This window comes from Pelobates fuscus, chromosome 13 (genome assembly GCF_036172605.1).
Source record: "Pelobates fuscus isolate aPelFus1 chromosome 13, aPelFus1.pri, whole genome shotgun sequence".
Taxonomy (NCBI): domain Eukaryota; kingdom Metazoa; phylum Chordata; class Amphibia; order Anura; family Pelobatidae; genus Pelobates; species Pelobates fuscus.
Window position 1 is genome coordinate 14,017,989 of NC_086329.1, and position 20,951 is coordinate 14,038,939.

A 20,951-nucleotide genomic window follows, 5' to 3' on the forward strand; every position below is an offset into this window, starting at 1 on the left:
TCTGGGGGACTGCAAACAGCCCAACAGGTCTAGGCATAATAAGGCCCACCCACCCCTGTTGGATATGCAAACCTTGGTCCTGATATCATGCCCGGGTCATATTAAACCTGTTACACCCCTAAATTTGCACACCATCGAACAATGTGAAGAAGGCTGTGTGCGGTACCCAGACTGTGATTGACCAATATCCTGTTTATATGCTGCATGATTCTTCCATGTTACCAACCCCAGACTAACGCTCTCTTTTTTCTGTATACCCCTACCTGCTTTACTCAAAATACAAACGAAAAAATGAAAATTAAGAATAAAACTAAAAAAAAACACACCAGTGGGAAGAAAAGTGAGCAATGGAAAAATGGCCCTAAAACAAAATATCTCTGTATATAAGAAAGACTCTTTTTAGTCTTCAAAATCAACTACAATATTAACACAAAATCTACAGATCTAGAAAGAAACAGTAATGCATAGGGCAATATAGTATGTACAGAGGTGTAAATATGTATGTTTTGTACTCACAAGAGTATAAATGATAGCAGACTTATTCTCCGATATTATCTTCTTATCCACTTCAAATTCTCTTATCACCATTGGAATACGAAAGAGAAAAGACAGAGTACAAATCTAAAACGATAAACTGCACATTAAATAGGTAAGTCAACTTACAAATTAAAGGATACAAGCAGGGATACACACCAACTTCTGTGATCAAAAAGTACAAACAAAATCCGGAAAATCTGGAAAATCCGCAGGGACAGATAACAAAGGCAATCAAATTAAATAAAAATAAAGCCTACGCGTTTTGCCCCTTTTTAAGCATGGATTTTTTTATGGAATAAAAAAAAACTTCATTAGTAACCTGTAACGTTACTCACCTTTCCCAGGGGCCGGCCGTGGTCCTCTCTTCAAGCCGCGCGCGGTCCTGCGGCTGCACGAGCCGCGCGCGGCTCATCCGACGCTTCTGGCAGGAAAGCGGGCAGTGACCGCGAGATGCGGGCAGTGACCGCGAGATGCGGGCAGTGACCGCGAGATGCGGGCAGTGACCGCGAGATGCGGTCACGTGTCCCGCCTGAATCTAAGAGCGCCCGCGAGTGGGAGCCTAAATTGCCAAAAGGCTCCCATTGGCCCATGTCATGCCACACACCCCATACACTTACCTTTTGGGGGTGTGGAAGTGACAGGAGCCAATCACATTAGTTTTGAAGCTACTTATACTTACCCTTTTCCCTTAGTTCCTTGCCCTATCGTGGTTTCTGTTTCAGTTCCCTTTAGCGCTTGTTGTGTTCAGTTGTGTTCCTCCGTATTTGACCTTGGCTTTGTATTCTGACTTCGTTTTCGCTTTATCCTTGTCTGTTCTGTTTGCCGGCTTGCTGTTTCCTGTGTACCAGACCCCGGCTAGTCCTCGTTTACGCTGTCTCTTTGTGCCCTTGACCTCGGATTGTTCCTGACTCTGTACTTCTCCTATATACGTCGAGTCCGGCCATTCTAAGGTCCGGTAGACGTATCTCTCCTCTGTGCTGTCTTCTGTTTTGCTGAATCCTGTGTGTAGGGGTATATTCTCGTTACATAACTAAATACTTGGAATAAAGTATTTGAAAGGTTATAAGATTTTGAGGTACGTTAAAGGAACACCTTCGGTATCGACAACTTTTATGCATTTTATAACGTTAACACTAAATAATAAACTATCATTGGTTTGCTCAGTTTTGTATAGAATCACGGATACCTCTTATGAAACATACAGAATATGATTTTGCACTTTTAGTATTAGATTACTTTTATTGTTGCACGTGGTAAAGAATGGTGCGAACCAGTTTGTTCCCCATCTCAAAATATGCATAAATAAAGGTTTTTCTGGGTTCTAAGTTGTACTACAGCTTCCTTTTGTAGTAATGATTATATCAAACTGATTTCAAAGTGACAAAATATGAAAAAGTAGCAAATCAAGCATACATATTTTGGCAGACCATACTTTTTCAAATGGAGGCTTTTAGTGTGACCAGGATCCAGAAAAGCTTTTACTTTTGTATAATCAATTTTATGCACTTTTGTAAAAAATATGAATAAGAAAATTTATAATATGAGGCGTGCATCTTAACCCTTCTTGTTGGCTTTGGTACCTGTGTGTGATGTCATAGCTCGGTTTATGTCCCTCCCACCTAACCTGTATTGCCCAATAATACATTTATATATGTGAGGAAACACAGCAAAGGTTTCTGGGTGTTGTAGTTTCAAGCAGCAACCATGCAAAATACGAACTGGCTCATTGAAGGCCATTATATACGTATCAAGTGTATGCATGTATGTGTGTGTATATAGCATATACTATATTACTTACTACAGGATATAACTACGTACAGTATGTAACATTTGCGTAAATGTATTTATGCATTGCTAGTGTGAATGTTTGTGTTAATGTTTGTGTATCAAGCCAGTTTGAATACTTTAGTATGTCTGGATGGAATGCGTGGATGTATATGAGTGTAGTGCAAATGTGTGTGAATGCAGTGATACATTCTCCTCTACTGTAAGTCTGTGAACGCGGTATTATATCTGTACATAGTTTTTGAATGTATATGTCTTTTGTTTTATATTTGTGAATGCACTGTGCATTCATGTGTAATGTTAGTGTGTGAATGCAGGGGTGACTGCGCACAATGAGGCTCCTTGTTGACTACACTGCTTCTTGGAATGTCTAGAGATTCACACAAAAAGCAAGACATTTATATATTTTTTTTCAATTGTTTTAAATTTGTATGAATTATCTATACCATGCTTTAGCATATCTTTATGTATTGCCGCTCGTGTTTATGTTGTCCGTGCAATAGCCTGACATGAGATGTGAATATTTAAATTGGACATGGTCCATTAAATGCATTAATATTCTATGGTTAGGTTTCATACTTTCTATTATGCATATATTAAACTTTTTCCATTATATATTTTATGTACTTCTCCCCTGTGCTGTCCCCCAGGCTTATAGATTTCAATTTTTATTATCTAATAAGGACATGATCATCGAAGTAAGGTATTTCGCCTCGCAGAACTTTCTTATTTAAGCCATTTTTAATTACAGATCTCGCACTTTGAGCCAACTTTTTTCAGATTAGATTGTGCTATCCCAGACACTGAAATTACTCTAATGCAATAAACGAGGCAGGATAAATTACTGTGAGAGAGACAAGTACCTCAACCTACAATTATAACGAGTTTATTGAATAATTCTTCCCAGAATCCCATGCTCCATGACAGTGTCCTCAATAACCCCTAACACATCGAAGTTTTAAAAAACTCAATCATTACATTTAAAAATAGTCATTGTAAAGTCACACCTCCAAATTCCCTTTTAACATGCCAGTTTTACTCACATGGGAGTCAATGTTTCAAAACGTCTATGCACTTGCTCTCGATGTGGTCATATTTATAACCCAAATATTCTTTCTAAGTCTGTTATAATTCTGCAGCAGTTAAACTTAGTTTTGGTGAGTTGAAAATTGAGTTGAAAGTTCTCTAATTCAGCCAAGTTTAAGACGTGTGTTTCCAAACAATACTAATTTGAGCTTAATATTTCATGACCGTTAATTATTATATTTTTTTTGGTACAACTATGAGCTCATACTGCTGAGAAATCTACCAATCTGTGGTTATAATTAAAAAATAAAATACAAATCTATTTAGTAACACATAAATACTATTCATAAAAAGGATGGAATTAGTTCCTGTACGTAAGAATTCCAAATTAATATGACTTTTCAGCTTGGGTTATGTTGAACCAGATAGAATTTGATTACCTCTTCAGTCAAGAAATATTTTCTTACCATTTTAAGACAAAATTGGATTTTATATTTGTATTTTTCTGGTTTAATAAGTATGGCAAAATGTTTAATTAACCACTTTATAAAAAGATGGAAAATTAACAAAGCCACATTGTCTATAATAATTTGCACACAACTAACCCCTCTAAAAAAAATACCTTAAAATATATTTATTTAGATTTTTTTTTGTCCTGATTGAGTATGTTAAATGGTTTGGCTTTTTGGCAGTTATTATTACACAAGTCATGTATTACACGACACCAACATGCATTTTAGTAGGGGTTAGGCTGTGATTTATTTGTTATTTGTTTTATGCATTAAATGGGTCCCTGAGGAAGTTCTGAAGGAGAACGAAACGCGTAGGATGACCATATCTTTTTTTTTTTTTTTTTGAATTCTTTATTTTTGTTGTGCAGTATATGACAATCGGCTTGGTCAGCCACAATAGCTGTCGCAAGCCAGCGTAGCATGGTACACATTAGTACAGTACATTTGTATTTATGTAGTCGAGATCTAGGCACCTTCATTGAACTACTATGGCATAGGGGTGTCGGCACATTTTTAAATATGGATTACTAAAAGAACTGGTTAGTAAGAAAGGTAAAGCATATTAACAACAAATCAATAATAAGATAAGGTCTGTAGCCCTACGATATGTAAAGTGTTTACACTTGGCTAGTGCGCGGGCCATTATAAGGTCAGTATTCATTGTTTGATATCCACATCGTGGGTCAGTTAAGCGTGTTTTTAATTAGGCTAATTAAGCTAGACCTATATAAACAAGAGAACTAAACCAAAAATAAAAATGCGAGTTTGTAGCTACCGGTTTGTATGAGGTGTTTGGTTTATTGTGAGGGGTCTGCTGCGCTGTCACTCCACCTATGTCTACGCTGAGGTGTAATGTATCAGTGGCTTATGGGCTCGGTAGATATGTGCTATGGGGCCGCGCGTGCATAGGCTAAGGTATGGGTTATAGCGCATACTGGATCCTCTATAGCAGGTGTGTCCCTGGGACTCTTCCCCTGACCACTCGCTGATATCTCAATATTTTACACTAAGAACATATTGGAACTGCAAACTGGAACTATTGATTAAGTAAAGCATAAGAGACAAGTAAATGTGAACAGTAAGGCAGTTGTGTCATGAGCGGCTTTAGCGGTTGGACAGTCCTCTCCCAAAGGGTTCAGGTAGTGTTGACAGACTGCATAGAGCGGACGGGTCCGCCTGGAACGAAGGGTTCGGAGGTGGCGAGATTCCATCTGTGAGGCTTGTGGGTCGTGCGCTGTCGCCGCATGGCGTCTGCAGGTAGACCCAGAGTGGGTAGGAGGGCTTCGGCCTCCTGTAAGTCCGCTACTAGGTGTGTGGCCTCTCCATGCAGCACTTGAAGTTTGCACGGTGAACGCCATCTGTATTGGATGCCGCTCTCACGGAGCATAGTAGTGAAAGGCTTCAGGGTAGAGCGCCAGGCCATAGTTCCCCGCGATAGGTCAGAGTATATTGATAAGGTCATGTCCTCGAAGGCGATCGGCGTGGTATTTCGGAGTGCGGTCATTATGGATTCTTTGTCCTGTCGCTTGTGGAATTTAATGATTAAGTCCCTGGTTGCTGCTGGTGGGGCCGTGGGTGGTTTGGGTATCCTAAATATGCCCTCAAAACCCACTCCTTTAGCCTGTTTTGGCGGTAATATAGTGCTCACCAGGCGCCTCACTAGGTGGGGGAGTTCAGCGTCAGGGACAGATTCGGTAATGCCCCTTACCTTGAGGTTCTGGGCGCGTCTGGAGTCCTCCATTGCTGCCATGGCCTGTTCCACCTTTGTTTGCTGTTGTTGCAACAGTTTTGTCTCCTGCTGGAGTGAGGCTATCTGCTTTGTATGCGTGTGGGAGTCGTGCTCCACGGTTGCCACGCGGTCTGTGAGGCCTTTCAAGTCCCTCCGCATGTCTGCCACATCCTCCTGAAAGTTTCGTCGGAGTTCTGCCAACAGCTCCTTCATTTCCGATTTCGTGACCGGAGCTGTGTCGGGCTGTGTAGCAGGTTTCACGGTAAGTTTCTCCGGTGCCTGCGTCGTGGGTAGGGAAATCTCGTCCGGCTCTGAGAGCAAGTCGTCGGAATCCTCAAAGCCGTCCATGTAAGCGGCCATGACAGGCTCTGGGGCGCCATGCGCTCGCCTCCATAGGTCTCCTATGCTGGTGCCCTGTCGGGGTGGATCGGGTTTAGGTTTTTTGCTCTTTCTGCCCATGGCCACTACTTTCTTAGGTGGCTGGTGTGCTTTTGGGGGGTGATATTTCGGATTTTGGGTTCTGTTAGTTCGATTTCGCCGGGAGCTCCCTGTGCATGCGACCTGTCGGTTCGGCAGTTGGCTCCGCCCCCATGACCATATCTTTTTAATAATTGTTAATCATTATTATTTTTTTTTTATTTTTTCTTTTTGTAGTGCAGAATAAAAAGCACACGTTTTTATCATGCCCCATCAGCCAACAACAGTAGATTCACAATACATAGCTTATACTTAGTGAGGCAGTGAGAGAGACATGCACATTTTTTTTTGAACAGGTATAACAACAAGGATAGAAGCTTGCTTATTACATTTTGTAGGATTTCAGGCATTATAGACATTTCGTGTGTGATATATAGGATAAAGATTTGCTTAAAACGACCTATGTTACACTATCCTATACATTAATAGGTTGATGCTATTTATGCCTTACGATATACAAGAGTGGTAAATAAATGTCATTCTATTTTAAGATAGGTAAACTAGAGTAATTATAACATGCTTTAGCCTTTAGGTAGCTTATGGTTGATACATATGTTAGCACTAAGTTGTGAGTAGAGACTGTACGGACTTATGAGAGGCCCCCAAGGCGGTTCGTAATACACAGGAATGAGTCCCCTAATAACAATTAAAACAAGGAAAGAGAGACTATGATAGAAATAATAGTTGAAACAGATGAGTACAAGAATACCCCAGTTTACTGCCAGTGCAGGGTTGCATAAAAACAGCTCACTGTATCTGACCAGTCTGGAGGCAAATGCAGTCTTGGGAGTTCATCTGGTAGGAAATTTTGGGCTCTTTGTCTAACATTAAGTCCCCTTCTTGAGTTGACTCATCCAATGCCTTTTTGGGGGTGGATGTGCGCTTCTCACGATTTAGAGTCCTCTGCTGATGGAAAGTCTCTGCTCAAGAGGTGCCACGTGTAGCCGGTGCCGTTTGGAGCCTGTGGTGTGTAGATCTCTGTCAGCCACGGTTTGGCGAACCAGGGTGCCCGGTCTGCTTCCATTTGCTGGGTGCTGTTCACAAGGCAGGTACTTTGCTGGGTGTTTGCAGCATGTGATACGCTCCTCGGCAGCAGGGGTTTAGGTGATTGCTTGACTGCTGCTACACCACGTGTCGGTAGGCCCCGTGGTGTGGTAGCGGTTGCAGGCAGCCGGCGAGTCAGTGAGTCGTCTTGTACTTTGCCCAGAGGAGGAAGAAGGCCTCCGAGATTCCAGCCATAGCGGGGCTGAGTAACATGTTTGGATTCGAGGGTGTATGCAGGTGGTCTCGGTCTGCTTATGGTCCTTGTGCCATCGCACATGGCCTCCGTTATTTTGATCACAGTGCTCGGGTTGCGAGTTTTGGCGGGCCAGTTACTGCGCCTCAGGTGCTTCGTGGTGCTCGGGTCCCGAGGGTGAGGACTGGGATCACCCCCCCGGTCCAAGGGGGGGGGGGGTTAGGGGCCAGTTCCCCACAGGTCCGACTCATAGCTGAGCACTGATCGGCAGGCAGTGGGGCAGCGGCCGTCCACCCCTCTCCCGCCTGAGTAGGCCTTGAGCTGCCAATGAGAAACCCTCCTCCTGGGGACTGAAGCCCATTTGGCCAGCCTCTCCCTGGATCCAGGGCTCTCTGCCCGCTGAGGACCACCAGTGCTAGACGGTTTTCTGCCCAAAAATTGCAGTTTTGGTGCCTATTTGGGCATAGTTTGCAGGAGCTGGTGTCGAGTGCGACCGTCCAGCTCGGCGGTCCGGCCCCGCCCCCCGTTAATCATTATTTTTATTTAATAAATAGTCCCTTTTTTACGGAATAATTCTCTGTTTAATCAGTTTTGTTAGAAAAAGGACCAGTCCGGAGAGGAGTCCGAGGGAAGAACCCCTACTACAATCGAGGGTGGCACCCTTATGGCGTTTACATCAAGTTTACCTGTGAGTGCAACTGATAACTTGCGTTATGTGATTATTAGACAATATTGCACCATGTTATTGTTTATTTTATAGGTCAATCATCAAGAACCCTAAATTTTCTGTATACACATATCTGTTGAGAACGGTTACCATCTGGGGGGTAACCATGGGAGGCTGTGTCCTATAAGTTAAGTTGTATTATTTCATCTCACTGGTGTCAGGTGGAATTATCACATTTTGTAGTTAATGGAATCAGTCATTTTTCAATTCAATTTTTTCAAACTAAAAAACTATTTCCCATGTGTACAAATCTAGCTTCGACCCCATATTGATGGCTGTATCGCTTTAAATACTAGCGACACGGGGGCGGAGCCAGCTGCCCAAGCGAACGGACGTGTCCTGCGGGAGCTCCGACACCATAAGCAACCTAAATAGACCAAAAACGGTCTTTTCACCCAAAAAACCTGACCAAATCCGGGCTACAGCTCGCACCCACGATGGGACGCAAGTCTAAGAAATACCGGTCGGACAAACCCCTGCCAACGGCAGATATTGGCGATCTCCTCTGGAGGCCCCAGAGATCCATGAGGCCTGACATGGCGCCTCTCACGGATGGGCCGTCGTGCTCGTCCAGCGAAACCTCCCTCACTGACCTGAGAGACCTGGAAGCACCGGCGCACAACAGCAGAACCGACAAGAGGGCTGACCGACCACAGGGGACACCTGTGACAGAAAACGCCCTAAAGGCCCTCTTGGACGAACTGCGGCGCAACATTGCTACGGATATCTCCACATTCCGGGACGAAATAAGAGGGGTCTCTGCCCGCCTCCATGATACGGAGGTCATTACAACGGGCCACGAAACGAGACTCGCAGCACTAGAGCGAGAACTCACTGCCCTGAAGGGCGAACAAGCTAAAATACAGCACCGCATGGCAGCAGCAGAAGACAGGAGGCGGTGGAAAAATGTGAAGATCCGCGGCCTAGCGGACACAGTCACTGCAGCAGAACTACCTCACTTAATCCGGAGGCTTCTGACCCACTTATTTTCAGCCAAACAAGCTAAATTAATGCAGCTAGATGGCAGCTACAGACTCCCAGCGCCACCCGCAGGTACCCCGGAAGGGCAAAGGGATGTTATAATCCGCTTCCGAAATGGCCCTGACAAGCAAGCGTTTATGGCAGCCACGAGAAATAAATCTCCTTACTCCTTCGAGGAGCACCAACTAACTTTCTTTCCGGACCTCTCGAGAGCAACCTTAGACTGGAGGAGATCCCTGAAACCCCTGACGGCAACACTCGCGAAGTTCCAAATACCGTACAAATGGGGCACACCGAGGAGCCTCATAATCACCCAAGAAACTGGGACATTGAAAGTGATGGAGGCTGAAGAAATACCTAACGCTATACGGAAACTCGGACTACCGGCCACCCAAGAGGGGACACTGACCTCCGCTCCGGACACACAGCAGAGAATCTGGGACCCTGAGAAGATCCGCCCGTTTGTTCCCGCCGCCCTGCGAGGTGACCCAGCCACAACTGCAGTTCCCTGATTAGCTACAGACTGTACACAGAGCTTATGCCTTTTATGGGCCACAGTTATTATGTTTTTCACCATGCTATACGTCTTGTTGTTTTGTTTAATTTTCTGATTATCTGTTGTTTAATTTCGCATATGCATATACTATACCCCCAGGGACACGTCCTAGTCCTAAGACATATGAGCGCTGGCAAAGGGAGTTTACTCCCCCCATAACCCCCCCACTCACTTGACGCCCACTTGCAACACTACTACATGCCAGGAGTGAGTGCCAACCTCTTGCCTCACCACAGGCCCACAAGTATACCCTCATGCACCGCAAGAGGAACGTGACCCGTGATAACCCCATTAACCGGTCACACGTCGCTACAGGTTCCTTAGGGACCACGGGTCTAGTCTCCACTACTCTTTCACACTATATTATCACTTAAACCTAACTACTGTTACACCTTCATCCACAGACGCACACAACCATCCACACAAGGGTTTATGTCACGTCTCGAACACTCTAACCGGAGCACTCTTGTCCTTGATTAACAAGGTGGGGCAACCTACCTACTGAGGATGATGTCACATAAAACAAAAATTTTGTGCTAATATCTGCCACAATATGCCGCTTTACTATTATTGTACTAAATGTTATGCTACGCAGCTGCTGTTGTGGCACTGCCGGCTATGTTATATAACCTGCACACCAAAAATAAAGAATTTAAAAAAAAAAAATACTAGCGATACATTCTTAAGATGTCAAATCATTCACCTAAAACGTGTTACTGTTGTGGATGATATAAAATCATACCTGCATTAGATATATTTAAACAGACATAGGAAAAGATACAGGAACATTGTGATCAATGTGCCACTAGTGAGAGAGCTATTTAGACTTTTCTTGTCTCTCCATTTTGGTGCAAAATGTGATGTTTTATAGGTATTAAGTTTATGATCACATCGTATATATTTTATAACAATTGTAGGTAGGAAGAATTAAGATTCCTTTTTTTTTTTTTTAAACTAACAATTTAAAGGCAGAAGTTTGTTATTCTGTAAAGTATAGTAAAGCATTTCTCATTTTAGAGTACTATAAAAGCGATTTATGAACAGACATGCATGCTTGCCATGTACGCTAATTTTAAACTTGCTTAAATGTTACCTCTCATTTTGGTTAAGGGCCTGGCAGTTCTACCATGCAGATGACCACACCACTTTCCTAAATTATAAGTTCTAGGTGGATGAGCCAAATATAGAAATGAGTTGACCAGTTTGTTGGTTTACAAATTGGGAGTAAGCGAGCAGGGCAATTTTTTTTAATAGTTGTAGAAAATGTTTCTTTTCATGATTAGACCAAATCCATTTTTATGGCAGACATGAGTTATATGTTCAGTAAGAATTTATGGCATTGCCGTTTACCTCTATAGTGTGCATGAGTGCAATATAGGACACAATAGTAATATGCAGTGTGTAAGAATGTAATATAGGGCAGCACAGTAACGTGCAGTTTGGAGTCATGTATGTCAAGTTTCTGTTCTGAAACACTTAGGGATACTATAGTGTAAGAAATGCAAAGTTGTTGTAATGCCTAGCCTGTCCGGAGCTCCCCGATCCAATGGTGGGTCAGACGCTGCAAGCTGTACATCATAACGGCGCGACTGTAAGTGTGAATCGATTGACACAAACAAGCAGAAGTACCTGAATTCAGCGTTTGGACGAATTTGGGTCTTTAGGTGCTCCAAAGTGACGCCAACCAATAGTGTTAGTGCCCTGGCTATTTAAAGTTGCCCTGTTGTGGTTCTTGATTACCCAAGAATGCGCTTAATTGTATTTCGTATTTCTTGGTACCAACTTTGGCTTGTTTATTCGTCTTTCTGCTCTCTGTGTTCCTGACCTCGGCGTATTTCTCGTTAATGCTGTTTTCTCTGATGCTTGACCTCGGCTTTCTCTCTGACTACTCTTTGTGTTAAATACGGTCTTTCTAAGGCCCGGTAATTCTTGGTAATTATCTCTTCAGCAGACTAGTGTCTGTGAGTGTTCAGTTCTCCTATCAAGCCATGACAGTTGTATTCCTAGCACTACAGCTCCCCCCCCCCCCCAGCATTGTAGGGGTTAATAAACCCTTACTATACTTACCCGATTACAGTGGCAATCTCCCTCTGCATTGGTCGGCGCTCCGTCTCCTTCAACGTCACCTGACATTACTGCAATGCTTTCCTATGGGGCTATTAATGACGCTGGATGTCCTCATGCAGAGCGTCGCCTCGCAAGCATGAAGTGTCTTTAGTGGCTATCTGATTGACAGCCACTAGAGGCAGTGTTAACCCTGCAATGTAATTATTGCAGTTTATCAGGAACTGCAATAATTAACATTGCATGGCTAAGGGGATAGGGAAACTGCACCAAAATCTACCATAAGCCCCTGGTAATAACTGCATCACTAGAATACAGGAACTGCACTGCCTCCATTCCCCCCCTGCCAGCCCATAATGGTAAGTGTGTGTGACTATGACTTTGTGTTTGTCTGTCTGACTGTCTGCATGTGTGTGTGTGACTGTCTATGTGTGTGTGTGACTGTGTGTGTGTGTGACTGTCTGTGTGTGTGTGACTGTCTGTGTGTGTGTGTGACTGTCTATGTGTGTGTGTGTGTGACTGTATGTGTGTGTGACTGTCTGCCTGTGTGTGTATGACTGACTGTGCTTGTTTGTGTGTGTGTGTGTGTGTGTGCCTGTCTGGCTGGCTGACTGTCTGCATGTGTGTGTGTGTGACTGTCTGCCTGTGTTTGTGTGTGTGACTGTCTGCCTATGTGTGTGTGTGTGTGTGTGTGTGTGTGACTGTGACTTTGTGTGTGTGTCTGTCTGACTGTCTATGTGTGTGTGTGACTGTGTGTGTGTGTGTGTGTGTGTGTGTGTGTGACTGTCTATGTGTGTGTGTGTGACTGTCTGCCTGTGTGTGTATGACTGACTGTGCTTGTGTGTGTGTGTGTGTGCCTGTCTGGCTGACTGTCTGCATGTGTGTGTGACTGTCTGCCTGTGTTTGTGTGTGTGACTGTCTGCCTATATGTGTGTGTGTGTGTGTGTGTGTGTGACTGTGCCTGTTTGTGACTTTAACTGTGTGTGTGATTGTCTGCCTGTGTGTGACTGTAACCATGTGAGTGTAACTGTGTGTGACTGTAATGTGTGTGTGTGTGTGTGTGACTTTCTGCCTGTGTGTGACTGTAACTGTGTGAGTGTCTGCCGGTGTGCGGCTGTACTGTGTGTGACTGTCTGTGTGTGACTGTAACTGTGCCTTTGCGTGTACCTGTGTGTGTGACTGCAACTATGTGTGTGACTGTAACTGTACCTGTGTGTGTGACTGCAACTATGTGTGTGACTGTCTGTACCTGTGTGTGGCTGTCCACCTATAACTGAGTGTGTGCGTGTGTCTGCGCCTGTCTGTCTCTGCCTGTGTGTTTGACTGTCTGCTTGTAACTATGTGTGTGTGACTGCATGCCTGTAACAGTGTGTGACTGCCTTTAACTGAGCGTGTGTGACTGCTTGTAACTGTGTGTAGCTGTCTGCCTGTAACTGAGTGTGTGTGACTGTTTGCCTTTAACTGAGTGTGTGTGACTGTTTGCCTGTAACTGTGTGTGTGTATGTGTGTGTGACAGTATGCCTGCAACTGAGTGTGTGTGACTGTCTGCCTGTAATTGGGTATCACAGTAATATGTGACATACTTAGTCTGCCCCTCTGTAATGCATGGGAGGCAGTCTGATACCTCTGGCCTGCACTTCTATTGGCTGCAGACCATAAGTAGCTGTCTTCCAAGCTCCGGCCAATCAGTGCATTGCTGCGGATTACAGAGGAAAGCCTTGACACTGTAAATGCCTGAGCTAATGAGACAGTTACTCATAGTCTGCACCTGGTGAAGGATACAGACCAGATTCCCAGCACACTGGGACACCAGAGATCAACCCACACACTGCAAGGTAACAGAGAAGGGGGAATGAATATTTGTTTTTAAATCATTATTAGTTTAATAAATCCCCTATAAAACACTACACCCCTGTACACACACACACAAACATGGATGAAGGTGTGTGACGGGGGAGGATGGGGAGGGCCCGGGGCGCTGCGAAGATTGTTCGCACAGGGCGCCTACTGACCTAAGGCCAATGTATATGCAGTGTATGCATATATATGTATGAGTGTACAAATGTTTTACAGGGCAGCATGGTCATTTGCAGTAACTGTGTTACTTAAAAATAAATATAATACTCACCCATCTATATCACATATAATCTCTTTTAAGCGATAATCATATTTTATGTAATGATAGAAATATATGTGTTATTGTTTACAAACCATGCAATGTGTCGGCGTATATATATCATTTTTCATTTCTTTCATTTATCACAGAGTTGGTATTTTTCACTTGTTTTTTTTTTATGTATTGTAGCTTCTGCGGTGTGTTTAGCTTACTTGATATTCATACTAGCATGAGCGCTTAATCTTTTTTTGAGAACACCCACTTCTATAATGAATTATAACAGACTTCAAGTTCAATGTAATCATTTGGGATTCTGGAATATATCTGCTGGTATATGTGTCAATTAGTGTCAAGATTGTTGCTGTTACTTCATGATGAGGAAGCTGATTAATATCACATGGGAAGAAAAGTCACATCACCAAACGGCAAAAATAAACCCAATAAAATAGCAACTAGTTTATATTGTCGGGTCATACTCACAGAAATGCAATTCTCTTAAAGGTGATAGCCAACTGTTTTTCGAGAGGACATGTTTAACTTGAGTTGTAGAACAAAAGCAGTTTAAAAAAAAATCTAAATGTAGTATAAGTAACAAAATCTCTATTACTTCTATATGCTCGTAAGCTGCAAAGATATAAAAAAATAATCGAGGATCTGAAGAAGGGAGTCACAAATGCAAGTGAGGGCTATATATAGGGGCATAACTAACTGGACTGGACACAAAAATGGATCATCATATTTGGGGGTGAGTCGTTATCTAGTTAAACAAGTGTTCCTGGTTTAGTATCTTGAAATAAGCCACAGCACAACAAATGCCCCAAAGCACGATACACTGAGTAAAAGGTAAGGTTGAAAAGGGAGACCCTCTTGGTGTTATAAATTTGGTTTAACACCTCATCCTCAAAATATAGGTAGGGAGAATCATGTCCTTGCTCTTTCTTAATCATCTTTCATATATTTTCAGCTGTAAGTTTGGATTCCGTTGAGTAACCTTCAAATTATCCTAGTCATTTAATTCATTCAAAATCCTGCGATCACCAAACTGTATTTCAATACATCGTAATAATTTGTAACCAGCAAGCTCTAGGCTCCAATCTGCTTTTTTTTTTTTTATTTTAATCACGTTGTCATTGTTATTAAACTGCATGCTAAGAGTTTAAATAAACAAATGAATGCAAAGCTTGTCTGACAGAGCAGCGGTGACTTAAATGAGATGAGACGTCAATAAATCACTTTATGCTCCAGTCTGGCCAGCCTCGTGCACGAAGTGCGGACTCATGTTCTTCAATTAAATTTTTTCTTTGCACAAAACAAGGCCTGGCCTTAAAATTACTTTCAAAACTCCAATGTACAGGACGGCAAGGCCTAGATACGCCCTAAGAGAGAGAACAGAAGAGAAGAAGGTTTATATTGTAATTGGTTCCTGCTGACTGCGAGCTATGTTTCAGCCACACATTGTAATGTAATTTAAGTATTCAATTTCACAACTGTCTGACTGGTTCTCTTTAGAACATATTTCTCATGTCTTTAACCCCTTAAGGACCAAACTTCTGAAATAAAAGGGAATCATGACGTGTCACACACGTCATGTGTCCTTAAGGGGTTAAGATGATCCCATTTGGCTGCTCGAGGAAATGTGTAGCATACTTTTCTCATTTTCTTTGAAATGTTCTTACTTAAACCTCTGATTACTCTGCAGGTTGTTTGAGGTATTGCAACAAAGGCAAATTATAGCAATGCAGATATCGAGGACTACATTTCCTAGGCATCATGGGAAATATCTGCAGCCTCAAAGTTAGGCATCACTGGTCACAGCCAATATCTATTGGCAACTATCGTAGAGCCCATGTCTTAAGAGATTCAACTTAGTAGTGCCATGATGAGAATTCTGCTTAATTAGTAACGATCATAATTATTATGTTATTATTATTATGTTATTATCTATATAGTGCCAACAAATTCTGCAGCGCTTTACAGTGGGTGGATGAACAAACATGTAGTTGTAACCTGACAAGTTGGACACACAGGAACAGAGGGGTTGAGGGCCCTGCTCAATGAGCTTACATGCTAGAGGGAGTGGGGTAAAGTGACACAAAAGGTAAGGGTAGTATTAGACTAGTGACAGTTGCAAGAGAGGAATCAGTCAGCAGCTATTAACAGTTTAATTGATACGCTTTTATGAAGAAATGGGTTTTTAGTGCACAGGAATGGTGCAACACTACTCAAGAAGTCTTGAAGGCGAGCATCAGAGGTGGGAGTATGGACAGAAGATAGACGTAAGTCTTTAGCAGAGCATAAGAGCCTAGATTGGACATACTTGTGTATTAGGGAGGATAGATAGGTGGGAGCAGCATTATAAAGAGATTTAAAAGCAAGAGCCAAAATTTTAAATTGAGCCCTATATTTTATAGGAAGCCAATGTAGGGACTGACAGAAGGGTGAGGCGTGGGCGGTGCGGGCGGATAGGAAGATGAGTCTCGCCACCGCATTCATTATGGACTGTAACTGCACAAGTTGGGAGCACGTAAGACCGAGAAGCAGATTACAGTAGTCACGGCGAAAAAGGACAGTGGAATGGACCAGCACCTTAGTCATATCTTGCGTTAAGTAGGGTTGGATGCGCGCAATGTTTTTGAGATGGAAGCGGCAGGATTTTGTGATAGACTGAACATGAGGCGTGAAGGAGAGGTCGGAGTCAAAGAGAACACCTAGGCAGTGTTCTTGCGAGGTAGAGGTGATGGTAGCACCGTTGACTTGGAGGGAGACAGACACAGGAGTAACAACACTTGAGGGAGGAAAGACCAGAATTTCAGGTTTGGTCAAGTTGAGTTTAAGGAAGTGGGCACCCATCCAGTTAGAAATAGCAGAGGGGCAGTACGAGACACTAGTCAAGAGGGACGGGGAGAGATCAGGAGAGGACATATATATTTGCGTGTCATCCACATATAAATGATATTGGAAGCCAAAGGAGCTAATGAGTTTACTGAATACTGGAATCCATTATTGTCATTGGTGACCATGTGCTGAAGCATGCTGGAGGGGAGTTGAATCCCTCATGGTTTAGAGGTATGTTTTTTAACAGCCACCACTTTGCAACACAATGTATGCTCACAAACAGTCTCCATTTAAGGAAGGAATTACATTTTATGAAGAATAGCCCTGGAGTTCTAAGAAGTAAGGATCTGTCAGCAAAGGGTCTACTATCACTGTAGGCAGCAACGTCTTTAAATAGATGAACGGGGGCTGTGATACATATATTCTCACATGTACAGTCTAGAGTTGGTGACCAGGTTTTGAACGTTGGGTGGATCATAACTGGCTTTAATTTAATCAAGCCAAGAAAGAACTGTGATTGTAGGTGGGTCCGATATCAGACTATACTTGCGACATGCCTTCTCTATAGACTGGTTCTAGAGCATCATAATGAAAACACATCAGGTAAATGGAGATGGGCAACGTGTTATCATTTGTGCAGAATCTGTGTTCTTTATCATAGAAACACACCTTTAATTGTATACAACTTCTCTGCAGGTAGTATGGATGAGTGCTCACAGGAAACCTTCTATATTTGCTTCCGTTAATGTTCTCGTCTCTCTAGAATCTGGATTCTGGTTGTGTCCACTACCAGTTGTCTCACCGTCAATAGTAAGTGAGAATGTTCTTACACGTTACTTAATGGCGAAATGTGTAAGATGAGCAATGCTCCTGCTTTTTTTATTTTTTTCATTTTTAAAGATGAGAAATATAAGTGATTTTAAACATATTAAATTCTTTATTGCTACATAATAATTTAGTATAGTGGGTTACATGGTTACATAGTTACATAGTTACATAGCTGAAAAGAGACTTGCGTCCATCAAGTTCAGCCTTCCTCACATATGCTTTTGTTGTTGATCCAAAAGAAGGCAAAAAACCCAGTCTGAAGCGCTTCCAATTTTGCAACAAACTAGGAAAAAAATCCTTCTTGACCCCAAAATAGCAGTCAGATGTCTCCTTGGATCAAGCAGCTATTACCCCACTAATTAAAAATGATATCCCTGTATGCTATGTTTTTGCAAGTATTTATCCAATTGCAGTTTAAACATCTGTATAGACTCTGACAAAATCACCTCTTCAGGCAATGAATTCCATATCCTTATTGCTCTTACTGTAAAAAAAACTTTTCTTTGCCTTAGATGAAATCTCCTTTCTTCAAGCCTAAATGTGTGACCTCGTGTCCTATGTATAGCCCTGTTTATGAATAGATTTACAGATAATGGTTTGTACTGGCCCCGAATATATTTGTATAGTGTTATCATATACCCTCTCAGGCGTCATTTTTCCAAACTGAAGAGATTTTAATTTTTTAACCTTTCTTCATAACTAAAATGCTCCATTCCTTTTATCAATTTTGTAGCTCATCTCTGCACTTTTTCTAGTGCCATGATATCTTTCTTTAGAATAGGTGCCCAAAATTGCACAGCATATTCAAGGTGTGGTCTTACCAGCGATTTATAAAGAGGCAAAATTATATTTTAATCTTGAGAATTTATGCCCCTATTTATACATGACAAAACCTTACTGGCCTTAGCAACGGCAGATTGACATTGCATATTGCTACCTAATTTGTTGTCTATAACAATTCCCAAATCCTTCTCGTGTGTGGTTATCCCTAGTTCACTACCATTTAGGGTGTAAATTGCTTGTGCATTCTTAACCCCGAAGTGCATAAACTTTGCATTTTTCTACGTTAAATTTCATCTGCCATTTTAGTGCCCAGTCCCCCAATCTATCCAAATCCCTCTGCAGCAAGGCAATATCCTGCTCACATTTTATTACTTTACAAAGTTTTGTGTCATCTGCAAACACTGACACATTACTCTCAATGCCCATTTCAAGATCATTTATAAATATGTTAAAGAGAAACGGTCCCAAAACAGAACCCTGAGGGACACCACTTACCACTTTTGTCCAGCTTGAAAATGTACCATTTATGACAACTCACTGTACTCTATCCTTAAGCCAATGTTCTACCCAAGAACAAGAATATTCATCTAGACCAATTTCTTTTAGTTTGAAGACTAACCTACTGTGAGGAACCGTATCAAATGCCTTGGCAAAATCCAAGTAGATCACATCCACTGCAACACCCTGATCTATATTTCTACTTACTTCTTCGTAGAATGAAATCAGGTTAGTTTGGCATGCCCTATGTTTCATAAAACCATGCTGATTATTGCTAATAACACAGTTCTTCCCAATGAATTAGGCTACTAAATACAGCAATAAGACCAAATATATGTCTCCACCATATGAAAAACAGGAGTAACATTTAGACAATCATTATATCATTTATGTAAAAAACATGATGCAAAATCGACAATCAAACAGTGAAAATTAGCAGACTGTGCATTAGATCAGGGCGAAGAAGAAAGACACGCATGAAACGGAACGAGTTCCGTGTCTGCATTGGACACTTTGTCAAGAGTTACCTAATATGGCACAATTCACTCTCTGCATCAGAGGTAGTGGTTTATAGAACCTCACATTGCCCTGTTTATTTTTTAAATTGTTTGATGAACTAGAGGTTGTGGAAAACCAAATTTGGAACAAATGATATAAAATAAATCATAAAACAAAGCTTACTTGACAAAGGTCTTGTGTGGTTGAAACATTGTCATTGTTTAAAGTAACTTAATAAAATGAGCGCTCGATTATAGTGGTGGACCATTTTTTTCATCCAATCACTTACAAGTTCACTATCTGTTAATTTTTAAGTATGTTTTAGTTTTGAGCTCTTTAGTGAACGTTAACATTAATGCACTATAGAGTACCTGTCTCAGGTTTTTGAGGAATATTCGATAGCATAGGAACCATACACAGCGCCATATGTAGAGTTTGAATACTGCTTGACGGACGTTGGATACATTGTTTGGGATATTATGGTGCATTATAAAGAAAGAGGATCTGCGAGGAAAAGGTATTGTTGCTGAGATTTTTATTTTATCTTAAATTCTGCAGCTTTGGATATCAACTCAACATTATGTTCTGTTTAGAGACAGAAGAGAACCCAAGGGTAAAGAATGTAATGCTGCTTAGGAGCAAATCAGCTTTCATAATCCTAAATAACGATCACAAACTGAATGATTAGCATTCGTTAAATAGGCCGGATGTCTCTTGTCTCGTAAAGGTCAGACATGATTTAAATAATCCATTGGAAAATTGCTATTGTTTTATTTACTTAAAAACTCGACAACTATTACAATATTTCAAACATCAGGCTCACACTGTTGGAAATGAGAAAACTTGTACAGTAATTGTGTATATTAAAGCAAAATAAAGACTACAACGCTGCTTAAAATCATATTTAAAGGGCAGTCTATTGTAGTGGTGATGGTGTATGGATTCTATGAACGCAGTCTATCTGTTTTGATATTCTTTTTACTGTTTATTTTTTTTGTTATCTTACAATTAGTGCTGCTTTAAAGGTTTACTCCAAGCATCACAACCACAACAGCCCGCTATCAGGGAATTAGTGAAACGTCTATCAGTTTGCCTTCTTACCAGATTACCCGCAAATCACAGGGTCTGTTCTAATTGCCGGTGACATGCGTACAGCGTCGGTGCTACCATGGCCAAATTAAAACATATTGGTGTGCTATAGCTGCAGAAGCTCCTAGCCATTATGAGTCAGCCAAGTTTGCCAAATTAGCTTTAGGAGTTGGGGCTAGCCACAGGACGACGAAGAGATTACAGGAACTTATTGACAAAAAAAATCTAATTGTTACTGTCTGCGGCACACCCACTAGAACAACTTTTAGATTGTTTATAGTTAGGTAGATTGATATTTGTTTTTTGTTAAAATAAAATCCCTGCTTGTTTCCCATTTAACTACATATACATCTTTCTTACATGGGGTAACAAACTGTCAATCCCTTTTTATATGTTTAAGATATACTTAAAGGCGAACTGTCCCCTAGACGCCATTTTTCAATTCTTTCATCAACCTTTGAAAAGAAATAAATTTGTTGTAAAATAAAGTACATATATATATGTATAAAAAAAGAGAAATACTCATCCCTGCCTTTAGTACATGACCGGTTCCATCAGCCATATTCATGGACCTTAGGTCAGAGAGTGTTTGAAGACCTCTATATAGTCTCTATGGTCTTCCCCGCTTCACTCCCGGCACTGTGCAGCAATGGCATAAGACTGTCAGATTGCA